The 17,634-nt window shown below is 38.7% G+C and overlaps 1 protein-coding gene across 17 annotated transcripts in view; it reads right to left on the minus strand.

The window, feature by feature from the left end:
* Positions 1-17,634, minus strand: part of ndst2a (N-deacetylase/N-sulfotransferase (heparan glucosaminyl) 2a) — a 116,060-nt gene that overhangs the window by 84,868 nt on the left and 13,558 nt on the right. For 10 of the 17 annotated variants that reach the window (XM_034302807.2, XM_034302805.2, XM_053232953.1 and 7 more), the window contains exon 2: positions 8,715-8,830. The exons of the other annotated variants lie outside the window; for them this stretch is intronic. The gene's annotated coding sequence lies outside the window, so the exon portion shown is untranslated. The remainder of the gene's footprint in view (positions 1-8,714; positions 8,831-17,634) is intronic. 17 annotated transcript variants of the gene reach the window in all.

Genomic DNA, 17,634 nt, shown 5'->3' on the forward strand with positions numbered 1-17,634 from the left:
TCTAGTGGTCAAGGTTATTAGACTTGCAATGTCAACTTGATGTTACAATGTGCACCCAAGAGGCTTAATCAGTGATAAAAAGCCTTCAGGATTATACAGCATGTCCAAATGACTTGATTTAATACTGCTCCTAGGCAACAAAAACTGCCAGACCAGGGCAGAATCAGGCTGTGCGTTAGGGTCTCACAAGTGCTTCAGCTCCAAGACACCGGTCTCCAGGATACCCTCCATCTCTCAGTGTTCGGGGAAAGACAGAGCAGACAGGAGAACATTTCAGCATGTTCAGACTAGCTAATACTGGAACACTGCCACCCGGCACCATCATACCTAGCCCTGTGAGAAAAATAAAGCCTCTAAAACAGACAGCATGACCGTCTCTAGATTTCACGATGCTGAAGTGTGGGGATCAATGTGAGGTCTGCAGGCTACAAATACAGGAAATCTCTGACCAGTGCAAGAGAATTCACCAGTACTAGCTAAAAGCCTCTAGCAGCTATACTGCACACGGAAGGTAAGAGTGAAGAAACAAATAAGAGGACTTTGTACACACAGAAACACAAAACCCTTGTAACTGGGCTACATATGAACAAACTGCCTGAAAAGCCATTCAGTTATGAGACGCAACAAAAAGTCTGTGGCTCTCTAAACGGCAGTGGAGTCTATTTCTTGTTTTCCTTGCTGCAACACCAGTGAACTCAATTTAAAAAAAAAAAAAAAAAAAAAAAAAAAAAAAGGAGTAACAAAAACATGACCTTAAGCTGTATTGTCTCCGACTTCAATCATTTCTGAACTAAAACAAAAGTAATGTGTTACTAGTGTATTTTACAGGCCATTGGCTTTATACGCAAGTGAAGGACTGTGACATCAGCTGATGCAAGGGGTGGAGCTTATTCATTTTCAAGCTTCGTGTTAGTCTGACAAACATGCTCATCTACCCAACACTAGTGAGATATCACCTACAATCTTACCAGTAAATTATAAATGAGAAATCGTGCTTCTACTATGATAATGAGGAACTACAAGGGCATCTCATTTATTGGTCTCAATATATAACTACTTGCAAAGCTACTGCACATGTGGCTGTGGTTTGAACACCTTAAGGCCATTTTATAAATTCTAGTTTCAATTTTATTGTTTTCTATAGGTTTATTTAATCTCCCTAAATGTGGCAGAACACGGAAGCAGCATTTAAAGTTTGGTACTGTTGAGTAATGTTGAGTAAAACTCCTTCATGTTTAACACATTAAACACATTTAATATCAACCAAAGCTCAGTGCTAAACAACAGAAATTAAGAAATGAAGTTAAAATCTTTATTTGTTGTGCAGGTCAACTCTTCAATTAGCTGCTGTGAATACCTAAATATATTGTGCAAATTGTCTGTATTCCTCCATTTAAACATGTGCAAGCGCAAACAAGGGGACGAGAGAGACAACAGTCCATCTTACCAAGGACTTTCTACCATTAGACTTTGTTGTGGGTGCAAACACAACAAACTTTATAAAGTTGTGATCAGCATGACTCACTCAGTTTGTGTGTCAAGCATTTAAGCTGTGAAGATGACTAAAATACATGCCTATGTACAGTAGCTTAAACCGGCAAATAAATAACAGAGCTCCTTTCTGTGAGTGACCCCAGTGATTGCGTCAGGTCAGGTGACGCAGATGGTGTTTGAACACGGAGGCGTAACAGGCAAAAAGGCTGATGGAGTGGCTCTTTAATAGATGAGGATGTAGAGACACCTGCACCCTGCTTTTCATTCTCAGCACAGACACACAAAAATGTGAAACACGATATATGTATAATATACGGTTTGTTTAATATGCAGTATTCTTAGAGGTTTTTTAATAACAGAATTGCAGTCAAAAGCTTGGAGGAAGATCCTAATATCACATCTCTCCAAATTGCTGAACACAACTGAAAGCTTGGGCATGCTCTGCTTCATGTCCATCACATCACACATTTCCCTGATGTCTCTACAGATACCATTACAGTCACTGGTTTCGGCAAAGATGACGATAGGTCTACATACAGAGGGGAACAACCTGTAGGTGAACATGTTCAAGACTGGAGTTGATGGTGTACATGAAGGTGCTGCCCACCACTACTTTCTCTTACCATACAGGACAAGAATGATGACTGCAAATGAGTCTACTGGGACCTGAACCAGAAAGCCAATATAGATGGCATAACTGAAAAAACTCTGCAATGGATGTACTTTCTGCAACAGCTGAGGAACCATCTGCAGGAGCTGATCCTGTTCTGTAGTGTCCACTGTGTCTGTCAGTGCGTCAGAAACAGTCTGGTTTGGGTCAGCTCCCGGGATTATAGATAGAAACCTGTCCACCCTCCAGGACCTGATTACCTCCAGAGCCCGGAACAAAACTTTAACGAAGTCCTGACAAACTGGCCATCAAATATTTGAAACACTTTCACATCAGAATCAAAACCACCAATCACTGCAACAGCAGAAGAGATTCTTCCCATATGCCATAAGACCCATATGCCATAAGGCTAATGAATATTTAATCCCCCTGCGCGTACACGACATGGCCAAAGGTTAGTGGACACCTGACCATCATACTCATATGTGGTTTTTCCCCAAACTGTGCCACAAAGTTGGAAGCACACAATTTTGTAGAATGTCTTTGTATGCTGTAGTTTTAAGGTACCTTTCACTGGAACTAAGAGGCCCAAACATGTTCCAGCATAACAATACCCCTATGTACAAAGCAAGGTCCATGAAGACATGGTTTGCTAAAGTTGGAGTGGAAGAACACAAGTGTCCTGCACAGAGCCCTGGCCTCAACCGCACTGAACACCTCTGGGATGTCCTCTCCTGATATCAGTGCCTGACCTCGCTAATGCTCTTGCGGCTGAATGATCACAAATTCCCACATCCACGCTCTAAAATCTAGTGTACACCTTCCGAGAAGAGTGGAGATTATTATAACACCAAAAGAGAACTAAATCAGAAATAGGATGTTCAAAAAGCACATATGATTGTGATGGTCAGGTGTCCACAAACTTTTGGCAATATAGTATATGACCATGTTACTGTCAGCTTTGTGTTTAAGGTGTAGCAGTATTTTTACACAGTGCCATAGTATACCCATCAATGTTGCACAAATCTACATCTGTCATCTGTTAATGCAAGCACAGAGCTTGAAAGACAAGATAAATAGACCTTGTATTGACAAGTGTTCATGGTCAATAAGTAAAATTCTGATTTCAAACTGATAAAGATGCTACGCACATACAATCAATCCTTTATGTTAACTACTACCTGCTGCCTTCATGACAGATATAAGACTAACCAAACTTTTAACAGGGAATTATTACTGAGAATACAGAATAAAGCCTAAAATTTAACAGAAGACATCAGACATTGTAATACACATAAAAACAGAATACATTACTCAGTGACAGGTATCTACTATACACAAAATAAATAGGAAATGGAAACTGTATTGCATTAAAGGAAAAAAAAAACAAAAAAACAACTATTTCATCGAGCGCCAGCCCAATGACAATGAACGCAAGGCAGAATTTATATCTCAAGCTCTCCTTGTTATCTTATGAAAAATTAATCCTAAGGTGGAAATTTTTCCTTGAGCGGTTTCAGAGCGCAGTGCACAACTCACTCAAGACTGAACATCATCACCAGACACTAAACGAGGTTGCTGGTGTTCGAGTGAGACAGACAGGGACATTTTAGCTACCTGATACTGGTTAATGTCAAGCAGTCACTCGAAGTATAAGCATCGCTCTTACTCTCCTTAAAGCAATAACAGGTTTGTTGGACTATACTTTTTAAAAATAAAATTCTCCAGAGCTTGCAGTATCTGTTATTGTTGTGCACTTGCATTCAATGTAACAAGAACATTCATCATAAGCTCATTAATATTAAGAGGAACAACAACTCTGGCACACAAGCTGCTTCAGAAATAGCAGGAGCTATGAACATATTTACTTCTAACCTACTTAACACATCACTGTAAAAAGTAGCTTTAAAAATGAAGCACAATAACTGCACTCATTAGCACAAGCCTGAACTCCAACAGCATAAACTATTAAACCTGTCTAAACATTAGCACTGAACAATTAATCACAATTAATCTTAATTGTTACCACAATTTTTGGTTTAAAGAATCAATATAACTGCCTGCACTATCTGAGAGCTTAACTAAAATTAGCTAATGACATCTTTTTTGTTGATTCTGAGCCATTAAATCAGAAGCTCCCTATTTTTATGATTTAACCATTGGACCACAGAGCACTCTGTCTTTTTCCCTTCTGACATATGGTGAGACTGCAGACAAAAGCAATTTCATCAGCCTACAAGGCAGAAAGTAAAGATTACAAGACTAAACAGAGACTAAACTTAAACTAGCTACTGTAGTGGTAAATATATATTTGTGTAGTGTCCAGTTGTGTAGAACATTTAAAAGATTCAAATCTAATTAAGGAGCAAACTTAATTTGCTTACAGACTGGAAAGAATATGTAAGGAATAAAACACAAAACACATGGTGCACTGTTATAAGCTCCATTTGGATGGGATTAAATTTACATGAGATTACTTCCTATTTTACATTGTGATTTTATTTCCATCCGACTCAGCCATGTCGTTGTCTTTGTCCGTACTACTCTGAGAAAATTGGAGGCTGAATTACCTGCTTTTCGCCAAACTCAGTTGTCAGTCTGATCATTTTAGTCCCATCCAGATGCACATGTCCACGGTTTTCCATGCAGGTGTCACCACGGGTTAGAAAGAGGGAAAAAAAAAAAAAAAAGAAGAAAAAAAGGCGGGGAAAATGGATGCTTCTTGCATACTTTGTGATTATTGTTTTATTGTATTTTAAATTGTTCCTGGAATATTGGTTCGCCCCAAACTGAAATAAGAGCCAGAGTTTCTTCTCTACTCCAGAGCCTCTTTGACAATTGTGAATGGATTGTGATAATATAACCATGTGAAACTTTTTTGTAGAAAATACAACCCGCTAGAAACTCACTCCTCATGAGGTAATTTTATTGCTGTCTGGATGCAGGAGTTTTAGAACTGACGAGACATGTAAAAGAGAATTAATACAGATGCCCCCGATAAAATAATGCAAGCCAAATAGGACTATAGGAAAATAATTAATGACTGATGGCATGATTACCCCAAAGTTATTTTCCAAAAACACACTGCAAAGTGTTGTATTCTTCTTATACCACAGCAATTTGCCAAAAATTGGAATTTATTAATGAAAGAAACCTCACACTTTTTAACCATTCATAGTTACAGTATATGATATTGTGGAACATCCGAGAGACAAGTTAGTTCCTGTCACTATTATGGTTACAGTAGCTATAAAACATCGTTCCTTCTAAAACCCACACACACACACACAGAAACTAAGACTTTCCTTTGGCATAAAACTTACTGACTGACACTGGAGACTCCTTCCACAAATATCTTACAGAAAGCTTCACCATATCAACAATTAGATGTTTCCCTCTACTAAATAACAGGCTTCATCTGTTTATTACTAATCTTAGAGCATCCTCTAAATTTCAAATTGTTACAATAGACAGAATAACATAAGAATAAGCATATTAATATATTAACATAAACCTGTGACTTTAATTACAGCCAGAACTACTGTCAGAGGCCTGCTGTTATAGAAAATTAATCAACACCCCCTGACCAGTCAGATTTGAGAATTCAACAGCGCTGTGGTATAAAGGCTTATAAAAAACAATGTGAAAGAAAAAGATGTTTCGATGTAAAATGATGAAAAGAAAACAAAACCTGCTGAATAATCCTACACTTTAATTACTTTCAACATTTAAGTTTTACCATGCAGACCTAGTATACACAGTTCAGGAGATAAATCTTTCTGATGTTTTTGCAAAAGAAGACAAACACTCAGTGGCAGACCCACACCAGCATGAAAATCAAGCAATAACAATATGCTGTATTGACTTCACAGCCTTCCAGCCATGCAAACACAAGCTTGAGTTCACCTGTGACTCTGACTGCTTACAGCAGTGTGGCATAAAATCAGATCTACCGCAGAGCCACAGAGCCAGAACTGACTCAATATCATTTCTATGATAATTGCATACACACCCACAAGTCAGTCTGCTGTTCCAAGGACTCTAGACTCATTCAGCGAGGCCTGGGGGCACAGAGCCAAAAAGAACAGGCTGATGAATTAGAGAGAAAAGAAAGAAAAGAAAGCAAGTCTGAACTGTGTGAGAGAGGGGGAGGGAAGAAAGAGGGGAGATGAGCAGCATGTGAGCTTAAGAGAGACAAATGTTCAAGACACTGTGAGAAATGTACAGGCAAATTAAAGAAAAATATTAGGAAACTGTGTTGGTAAGGTGTTGGGCCACCATGAACTGCCACACCAGCTTCAGTGCATCCCAGCATCAATTCTACAAGTCTCTAAACTCTTCTAAAAGATATTCCCTCGAATGGGATTTTCAATGATAGTGGTAGAGAGCACTGTCTCCCCAAAATCTCTCACAGGCATTCAAATGAGTTGAGATCTGATAACTGAAGACCAAAGCACATGATTTACATCATTTTCATCCTCATCAAACATTCAGTGAGCCCTCATTCCCTGTAGATGGGGGCAGGGTCATCCTAGAAGAGACCACACCCATCAGGATAGAAATGTTTTATCATGGGATAGAGATCAGTGAGAAGAACTTTAATTTGTACTGACTTTTCTCTCAAACCATGCCAGTAAAATGCCTATACAGAATAACAGACCCACCAGTTACAGATACACTATATGGCCACAAGTTTGTGGATACCTGACCATCACACCCATGCACAGAGCCCTGACCTCACCCCCACTGAACAGCTTTGGGATGAACTGGAATGCTGACTGCACCCCAGGCGTCCTCACCTGACATCAGTGCCTGACCTCACTAATGCTCTTGTGGCAGAATGAGCACAAACCCCCACAGCCATGCTCCAAAATCTAGTGGAAATCTGGAATGGGATGTGTAATGGCCAGGTGACTACTCTCACTGGGCACTTTATTAGGAACACCTGTACACCTACACATTCATGCAATTATCTAATAAGCCAATCATGTGGCAGCAGTGCAATGCATAAAATCATGCAGATATGGGCCAGCAGCTTCGGGTAATGTTCACATCAATCATCAGAATGGGGAAAAATGTTCTCTGTTATTTTGACCATGGCATGATTGTTGGTGCCAGAGGGGCTGGTATTTCTATAACTGCTGATCTCCTGGGACTTTCAAGCACTACAGCCTCTAGAGTTTACTCAGAATGGTGCAATAAAGAAAAAACATTCAGTGTGCAGCAGTTCTGCGGATGGAAACCCCTTGTTGATGAGAGAGAACAACAGAGAATGGCCAGACTGGTTCAAGCTGACAGAAAGGCTACAGTAACTCAGATAACCACTCTATACAACTGTGGTGAGGACAATAGTATCTCAGAATGCACAACACGTCGAATCTTGAGGCGGATGGGCTACAACAGCAGAAGACCATGTCGAGTTCCACTTCTGCCAGCCAAGAACAGAAAGCTGAGGCTGCAGTGGGCACAGGCTCACCAAACCTGGACGGGTTTCATGAACATGACAATGAGTTCAATGTTCTTCAGCGGCCTTCCAAGTCACGAAATCTGAATCCAGCAGAACACCTTTGGGACGTGGTAGAACGGGAGATTTGCAGCATGAAAGTGCACCTGAAAACCTGTAGGAATTGTGTGATGCAATCAAGTCAACATGGACCAGAATCTCAAAGCAATGTTTCCAACATTTTGTGGAATCTTAGTATAGTGTTCCTAATAAAGTGCTCAGTGAGTGTATGTTACTGTCAGCATTGTGTTTAACGTGCAGTAGTATTTTTACACAGTGCAACAGTATGTAGTATCCATTGGGCGTTTACGAACGTTTGGCCATATAGTGTATCTACAATATACAGAAGGCGACAATGAACTAAATGCTTTGTATCAGATGAATCCCATACAGAAAAGAATCTACACATATCAGCTGGCACCTCTGATCAAAGGAGCAGGAACATTTTTGCATTAGTTGTCACATAAAAACCCAACCGTACTCTGATCCTACACATATGGTTGGGGGAAAATGAGGGTCCTATTACTGAAATATGACCGACAAAACTAGAGTCTTAAGTATGCAGTCAGTGTTAATCCTGTACTGCTTATGCAGATACAGACAGAAATGTTTTTTTTTTGCCTTCTGGAAAAGACAGTGTGATGGCATTAGCCTAGTTAAAATAAAGAGGCTCAGAGTCAATCTGTAAAGCACTGGCTCACAGAAGCTGGAAGCTTTCAGCTAAGAAACGTAAATCTGAAATATGTACACATTCTATATTTCTATACTACACTCTAGTGTGCAGCTGCATATGTAAGAGAAAGATAATGCTGGATACTCTGTATTTCCCCCACACTCACATTATAAACGATGCAATCACAAACACCGAGCACTTACTGCAGAGGACATATGTATCTTGATATACCAACAACCCATGTACATGCTCACACACACATAACGAATTACAACATTTAAGAAGATTTATATTTATAAAAAAAAAAAAAAAAAAAAAAAAAAAAAAAAAAAAAAAAAACACACACACACGACACACATGACTCAGGTTTGATGTTTGCACTCGCACCTCACACATAAATGACTGAGCATGCAAAAAGATTTCAGATTACATACCAGATTAGTGCAGAGCCCCAAAACTAAACCCTTCAGAGATTAGCCAAGTCTTTGCACGCAATGCAGCTGAAAGGTTTTGTTAGAAGCTGAAGAATCTCCATTGTAACATCAGCGTCCTGTTAACAGCAAAAAAACAAAACAAAACAAAACAACAAATCAACTGAAGCCAGAACACAAATATACAACAACAAAAAAAACTTTACTAAACTTTCTCTGAAGCCAAGCTATTGGTGTTTGTTTGACAGATTGAATATTATATATTCTATTAATCAATGATCCAAAAATCTGACATTTTCTAATATGCACAGTTCTGAAAAATACACCATTTCCTGAGCTGAAATATTTTTCTCTTTTTCATGTATTTTGACCACAAGTTCTAGCATTTTAAAAATCTGCCAACCCCCAAAAGTGGAAAAAGGAGAAAATTACATTTAAAGAGTCCATTTCAAGTCCACTGAGAGATGTCTCCTCTACCTCTACATTTATAATCTAATCTACTTATGGAAAAACAACATTACTGCCAAATTCTAAAGAATTATAAGTGCATAATGGGAAATGAGTTCTCATTTTGATTATCAGCATCAGTCTCATCCCTGAGCTAAAAAAAGTTACTTGTGGCATTTAAACACAAGTCTCATCACCATCTCTTCACTCAAACGATCTCAGTTCACGTTCCTGATTAATTAAGTCAGTTCTGTTCTGAGCTGATTACGCTCATGTCCATTTTGCTATGGCATTTAGCTATCATACAAATTAAGTCATGCACTGCACGAGAAATGCACACTTAGCTAGCAAGGTTTAAGACGTCTTTAGGCTGACTGATCGTATTTAGCAGTGCAATAAACTGGCTCCTTACTAAACATGATCATTACAGCCAAGGCAAGGTTAGAAGTAGTCTAAATGAAAACATTTCCATATATTTATGTTTTCTTAAAGTAAATTTGTGAAAGTAATGTACTTTTTTGAGCAGAAAAAATTTTTTTTGGTCAAAACTTTTTCCAGAATACAGAAAACATGAGAAATGATTAAATTCTTGTGCTACAGTGGTGCGCCTGTACAGTTAACAAAGTGCATACAACAACGAACAGAGACAACATTAGCCCTATTCAGATTGGATTAGTTTATCAGGGGGACATCTATAATCTTTTTTTTTTTTTTTTTTTAAATACACGTCTCCTCTGTGATAAAACTCTCGTATCCAGACAGCAATAAAATTACCACAGTAGGATCCAGTTTCTAGCGGGTTGTATTTTCTACAAACCCAGAAGTTTGTATCATGTGTCATTAGATTCTTAAGGAACTGGCAGTGATACAACTAGTTTTATAGAAAACTAAAAGATGATGATATTGTGCATATGTGAATAAAAAGTAATGCTTTATACCTGTAGCTGCCATTATAATGGCTTCTTTAATCAGCCTGCGGGATCTTCCTTTTCTTAAGAACTTTATTTTCTTTCTCCTCTTGAAAATGCTTTCCCAGGTAGCATGTGTAGTCAAAATTTTACCACCCATAACAAGTATATGGTGGAGTCCTTCTTCTAAAACATTTTATAACATTTAATAACATTTAATATCTGAGGGAGGGTCACTGTTATGCACGCTATGAGACTAAATACAGCAAGCAGCAGCAGTCAAACATCCAATGCAAGGCGACATCTGCACAGAAAATCATGGACATGTGCATCCAGACAGGACTAAAATTATCAGACTGACCACCGAGTTTGGTGAAAAACAGTGGGTAATTCAGCCTGTAATTTTCTCAGACGAGGACAGAGAAAGACAACAACACGGCAGATCTGGAAGGAAATAAAATTACAGAGTAGCACCTGTAAAATAGGAAATTACCCCAGCACCCCATGTAAGTTTAATTGCAACCGGATAGGGCTATACAAGACAATCACGTAAGGTGAGACTTCACATAGGTGGAAGAAAGGTTTTACACAAGTCAGATGGAACGTGTGGTGCAAATTGAGTAATACAATTTAAACATTAAAAAAAAATAAAAATAAACTCTCAAATTTTAAGGTAGTGTATTGTTTATAATGACAAAACATCAGGGACACACAGTGACACCTTCGATGCTCTGCTTCAGTCACCTTCACAAGGACAAAGCCTACTTAACTCTCCCTTGCAGATTCCTGCTTTTTCTGTATGTGAGCAGAATGAGTGGAATAACAGTGAGAGAGAGAGAGAGAGAGAGAGAGAGAGAAAGTCACATCTGCCTGGTGCACTGAATCTCAAAAAGCAAGTTATGTACCATAAAAGAGCAGAAGTGTTGTAGGTGTAAATAAAAACAAAGAGAACAGCACTCCCTACTTACCTACTCAGGTTCTCTCTTGCCTACAGACACACAAATATAAATAGGGTGTGTTTCACTTCTATAGGAGCCCAGAAAATCCCATTTGTTTACATGAGAGCTAATTAAGTGCTTTGAGGACAAAAGTGCCAACAGCATTTCCCCAAGAGAGCACAGAACATTGTGTTAGTGTGAAACAGTCTAGGCACGCAACGATTTCCTATGTGCACCATATATTAATTACTAAATTGTTGCTAAAATAGCTGTATGTGGGGGCACAGGTCAAGGCAAAATACAAATACAGACCTAGAGAACAGTTGAGAAATCTGCTCTCACTCAGCCAATGCTGTGGCATTTACATAGTACCAGAAATGTGCGAATTACATGCCAAGACGAAGTGAGGCAAATGCCAGCAGCAGGCCTATAATAAAATACAAGCCCATCATTACACTACCTGGAATTTGTGCTCTTGTGAAATAATGAAACAATCCCAGAGCCACCTCCTTCTCTTCAGTCATGTTTGACAGCCATGCAGAACAAAATGCTAATTACATGCCTGAGAACTACTGTTACTCTTTCAAGTAGTACAGGAACAATCAAACAAATCAACGCTCACCATTTGTAATAATGAACTGCTATTAGTTTAATACTCGATTGTAGAGGTGTTTATTTCTATTGTTCAATTGGTAAATCAACAGTCAGACCAGAGAAACCTATTGCAGTACAAAATTAGACACCAATGGGAATTTAAACCATAAATAAACCATAATATTATAAGCTTTAGAGATCTTTAATTCCAGGTATTTATAACTCCATGTTTCTCCATGGCACAAGGATGAAGACATTGTAAAGCGGATGTTATTTGGTGGAGTTTTTATTTATTAAAAATAATAATAATAATAATAATAATAATAATAATCATCCTTATATATCCATATGTTATGACAAGAAACAAAATTTGGTTAAACCTACTGGTAAATAAATATTGGACTGCGAACATTCCAAATTGGGTAAGCCTATGAAAGTGAAAGCTATTTCATTTAATTTGTAAAAATTTCTTTGTTGTCTCTCATGCACGTTGTACAGTACTACAGTACTTCAACAACATATTGAGAAATAATTAAATGAGATACAACATAAATTAGAAAAGATATTTTCTTTTAACAGTAGTAAACAGGATTCCGGGTTTAATACCAGATGATATAATCAGGCTTCAACAAAAAGCGCCACACAGAAGTGACGGCCACTAAGGCCTGCTTCACACACTACCTCTGCATGGTGTCTAGAAAAGCCTGTCCACTTGGCAAGGCTCCCGGGCAGTTATTTTCAGTCATATAAGACCAGGCTCCTATTTACACTAATGAGGAGAGACCCATATACCAGAAATGGTTCAACAATATGATCTGAAAAGGCTGTAAAATCTGACAAAAATTGAGTCAACACTAACAAGACTGAATCAAATAACACAATGCACATTGTTCTCGAAATAGAGGCATAATCTACTCTACAAAGGCTGATTCAGAAATAAGTGTTTATTAAACTGTGCAGAGACTGAAGCATTTGAGTCCTCAAATATGGTGTGCATGCAGAAACAGACAAAACTGTAAAATACAGTTTGATGTGATACAGTTATACAGTACAAAGCTAACATAACTCCACTACAGGCAATCGCTTCATGTTTAAACCCAGTACAACTCCCTCTCAAAGCATGAATGCTAAGAGAAATCAAAATACGCTCTCCAGACTCTAACAACATGTGGTACCGGCAGTGCTAGCAGAGTTGAGGGCTCATGACCAAAATGCACATCCGTAACTCACACTCAAAAACGTTCTACACATAATCGCAGATTGGAAGTATCTTTCAGGGTCTCCTTAGATACTAATTTTCTGACTGAAGTGCGTATCATTCTGCTTGCTTTTGTTGAAAGATTGTGTTACCTCAATAAGGGAAGGCCATGTGAGCCAAACAATGTTTAAAACCAAAAAAAGAAATAATACAGCAGTCTTCTCCTCAGAAGGAGCTAATCTGAGTGAAGACGTGCACAAGCAAGAGCACAGAGGAGCATGAGAGAGAACTTGCTCTGTGACTCGGCTTCCTTCACAAGCTCCAGGTCATCATACTGCACTCATTCAGCTCAAAACAAAGCCTGACAAGCAAGGTTTTTGGCAACTGATTCCCATTATACAAAAGTGCAGAGAGAGAGAGCGGGAGAGAGAAAACACTGCACAAAAACAAGCACGGGAAACAGTGGTAATTGTCGGAAAAAGTAAAAGGTGCAAATATGCTTCAGTTTCACCACACGTACGTGTATACACACAGCTGCTACACGAGTGGCGTTGTTCACACGCTCGCTTACGTACATTATGTACATCTGCAGAAGTCAAAGCGATATCCACTAGATGGCATGTCAGAGCCAAAACATCATCTGTCCGTCTGGTTTCCAAGTCAAACTGGAATGTTTAGCAATTTCATACACAGCAACATTAACAGACTGACGAGCTCCGTTTCTCTTTTAAACTTTCTGCTGCCAGTGCGATTGCTGTTGTGATATGCGTCTCAAATCAAACACCCTCACCATACATTTCAAAGTATTTACTAATCTAGAAAATCCAGAAGACTGGTACCCAAAATAGATCGTTCGGCAAGTTTAAAAAGCTTTTAAAGAGTTAGTTAGAGTTAGTACTCAACAACAGTCTTAAATAGTACATAAGTATGCGATTAGAGACTCAACATTAGTTTGTTTATACAGTTTGGGATACAGTGTCACATGGTGTTATACCGCCTTCAACAAATGACTGCAGGATATGCATGGTGTCCCTCTTGTGTACACGTACTTAACAACAAATATAAATCAGCCTTAAGGCATTTAATGTGGTCACTATAGAGCTCATCCTCAGAATATTAAGTGCAGGCACAAGTCCAACTTGATGCTGTTACTAGCTGTGTTACTGTGGATCAGTGACTAACAGGACACGGCACTAGGATAATCACCTGCACAACTCAGCACTGTTGACCAAACTGTCGGCATTAAAAGAACAATCCACCCTAAACGACCGACATGTTAATATTTATAATTAAAATGCAATATAGCATGTGGTGCCCAAGATTAAACCTCTTTCATCAACGTGTTGGTCTAACACTAGCACTGGACACTGCAGCTGCACTTCACTTTATCTCACAAAACACACATGACTCAACACTTTCATTTTAGAAACACTAGACCAGAGTTTGAAAAATGCTGCAGATTAAGTCAATTACGTTTGAACTCTTCATCTCTAGACGACAGGACTAAACAGCTGCACCTCTCCGAAGCTCGCTTTGGGTCACTTTTTGTTTGAACAGTGTTAATTTTCCATTTCTTCTGTGCTGTTTTAAAAGCCTGTCAAAGCTCACATTTATGCTTTACCTCTATTAGGGAGCAAGCAGCACTACAGTCACTAATAGCTGCTTCATCATCACACACGGCCTCTCGTTTTCTAGGTTGACTTGGACGGAACAGAATGAAAAGCAGCCAAACATAACATAAAACATTATGCTTGTACAAAGATAGCAGCGTGAAAGAGATTTATCTTTATCCAGTGGTGATTGTAGTTCACAAAAATATCTAAGCTCAGCTGGTTCACACATTTGCACATGTAATTTTTAGTCACAAATGAAATGGAAATGCCTTTTTAGCATTACACTTTCATTACATATTTAATAGTTTAAAAAGTCAAGGTCACTAATAGAGAATGTAATAAATTTAAAGAAAAACTTTGTTTTCTGGAAATTAAAGCCGTGACTGAAGCTGAAAGAAATGCTCAGTCTGTCTGTGGAAAGCTCTCTCAAATAACATGGTCATTTAACTGCCGCAGATAAGCAGAGACGAGCCGGCATATTCAAATCCTCCAGAGAGCCTGAGAATCACTTGGCTGAAGACAATATGACTTTCCTGAGCGACGCTGTTGTGCCAAAAACAGACAATACAGCACTTCCCTAGTGTCGGCAAACGTGGAAACATAATCACATAATCCCTGGACAGACTTGTTATATGACAGTATAAAACAGCATTTAAGAACAGACCTCTTCACAGAATCCCTTTAAATCTGTCAATTTGATCAGAAATCTAATAAGCATTCACTCTAAGAGCATAGTCACAAGGGATAGCCTTTAATTTTCACTGTAGTCCTGTCTGAAATAACTGGAAAACACTGCATGCTGGACAGAAATGGTCAGATGTGATCGATCAATGAACAGCGATTTCCACTTTCACAAAATGTACACAAACACGTACACACACATGCGAAAATGTGCACACACACATGTACATGCACAATTTGTACCATTAGCTCATGTGTAGTACATCCAAACCAGACCTGACTCTGAACACTGAACTACAATCTCCAACAAAAATCAACCTGAACAGACTCAATTAGGGGTTATAAATAGCACAATTTCTTTATCCTAATGAAATAAACTTCCCAACATTAGCCAGACCTCCCTTTTCTGCTCGTGTGTAAGACAGCCAAATTATCATTAGAAACTATGTGGCCAAAAGTTTGTGGACACCTGACCATCACACCTATATGTGCTTTTCAAAGATCCCATTCCACATTTAGTCCTCCTTTGCAGTTATAATAACCTCCACTCTTCTGGGAAGGTTTTCTGGGAAGATTTTGGAGCGTGGCTGTGGGGGTTTTGTGCTCATTCAGCCACAAGAGCATTAGTGAGGCATTGATGTCGGGTGAGGAGGTCTGGGGTGCAGTCAGTGTTCCAGTTCATCCCAAAGGTGTTCAGTGGGGTTGAGGTCAGGGCTCTGAGCAGGCCACTCGAGTTCTTCCACTCCAAGCCTAGCAAACCATGTCTTCATGGACCTTGATTTGTGCACAAAGCGAGGTCCCCGAAGACATGTTGGAACAGGTTTGGGCCTCTTACCTCCAATGAAAGGAAACTGTAATGCTACAGCATAAAGAGACATCCTATACAATTGTAAAAGCTTCCAACTTTGTGGCAACAGGTTGGGGAAGAACCACATCTGGGTGTGATGGTCAGGCATCCACAAACTCTTGGCCATATAGTGTTTTGGCCATCTGCTCATGTTTGCAAGTCTACTTACGTCTCCTACATTATCATTTATTCAAAAAATATTTTATCACTTTTCTGCCTCTCGTCTTTATCAACAACTTTTCCACCACCTATACCAAGCGTAAAAAAACTTTTTTTTCCCCCCAATTTTACCTCCAGTCTTATCTATTCAGCATTTTTTTAATTCACATTTTCAAATGTGAATCAAAGAGCTGGATGGAAAACTCCATTATGACTGACAGAAGAGAGGAATATTACATTTAAATGAGCTTAACATTTAAATTTATCCAAGTAAATTTAAATGAGTCATTCAAGTTACTTTATTTATTTCTTTATAGAGAGTTAAAGCAGGGCACTTATACAGTGATAGGGCATATAGGGCATATACTAAGGTGATGTTTTTTTCCCTTTCCAGCAAATCCTCTCTCACACTGCCAACAATCTTCATACACACACACGCAACAAAATTCCAACGACACAGCTGCTCTCGACATGCTTTCCATTCAATGTGAAATAGTCAAGCCACTGCATGCTGGAAAAAAGCTGCTGCTTTACTGTAGACACTTAAAGTATAATTTTGATCATGTTCATTTTACTATAAGAAATAGGAAATAAAGAACTAAAAGCATGATTTTACTATTCTTAAATGTACTGCTGCCATAAAGTTTTTGCTACAGTTTCCCAAGTTTCTGAAGCGTGCTGCCTTATTCCACTCGCAATTGACGTCATTAACATTAAAATCAGGATAACAAAAACATCCTGTTCCTAAGGGACAGAGAAGCACTAAACAACCAACAATAAGAGATTGGATATATAAATATGTGTGTGTGTGTGCATATATATCTATATATGTAAAATGTGAAATCTACTGTGCCTTCTCCCATGGTTTTACCACATGTAGCTCACCGTAAAGCCGCTGAAAGGTCCACTCTCTTCAAGGTCAAGCATGTTTCAGTTTTTAAATGTGCAGCTCCACTAACTGTTCCCACTATTAACTATTTGTGTGGGAAATATTGAATTTTTTAGTGAATAAATGATTAATACCAAAAAGGTTTGATCATGCTATTCACTAATCAGGATGAGGTACCTTCCTACAAAGCTACAGCTACAGAACCAAGCTACAGAACAGTGGCAAAATAATATTAAGGAATTTTACGGTTTATTTGGTATTTTAAAGTTCTAGTTTCTGCTTACAGTCACCACCCAAAAACACACGGTCAAACGAAATGAGCTGCCTCAAAAGCTACTAGACCCTGTTAAGCAGATAATCCACCTCTGTTTAATGCACATGTTCCAATCACTTTCAGGCAAATATCTGGCTGCTGTAAGCAATTTACTGTACAGAGACAACATGCCTGCGCAAGATCCGATAAGACGCATATATCCATTTCTGCCTTCCAGAATGAATCCATTTAGCTAATTCGTTTTGCAGGAACAGGCATCAGGTAAACAGCAACTGCAGATTGTGATAACAAAACCATGGCAGGCTGCAGTAAAGAACACACTCGACAGTTTGGGAAAAAGTGTATTTAAATCAGTCCAACAATATGCTACAGTTT

This window comes from Pangasianodon hypophthalmus, chromosome 3, assembly GCF_027358585.1.
Source record: "Pangasianodon hypophthalmus isolate fPanHyp1 chromosome 3, fPanHyp1.pri, whole genome shotgun sequence".
NCBI lineage: Eukaryota > Metazoa > Chordata > Actinopteri > Siluriformes > Pangasiidae > Pangasianodon > Pangasianodon hypophthalmus.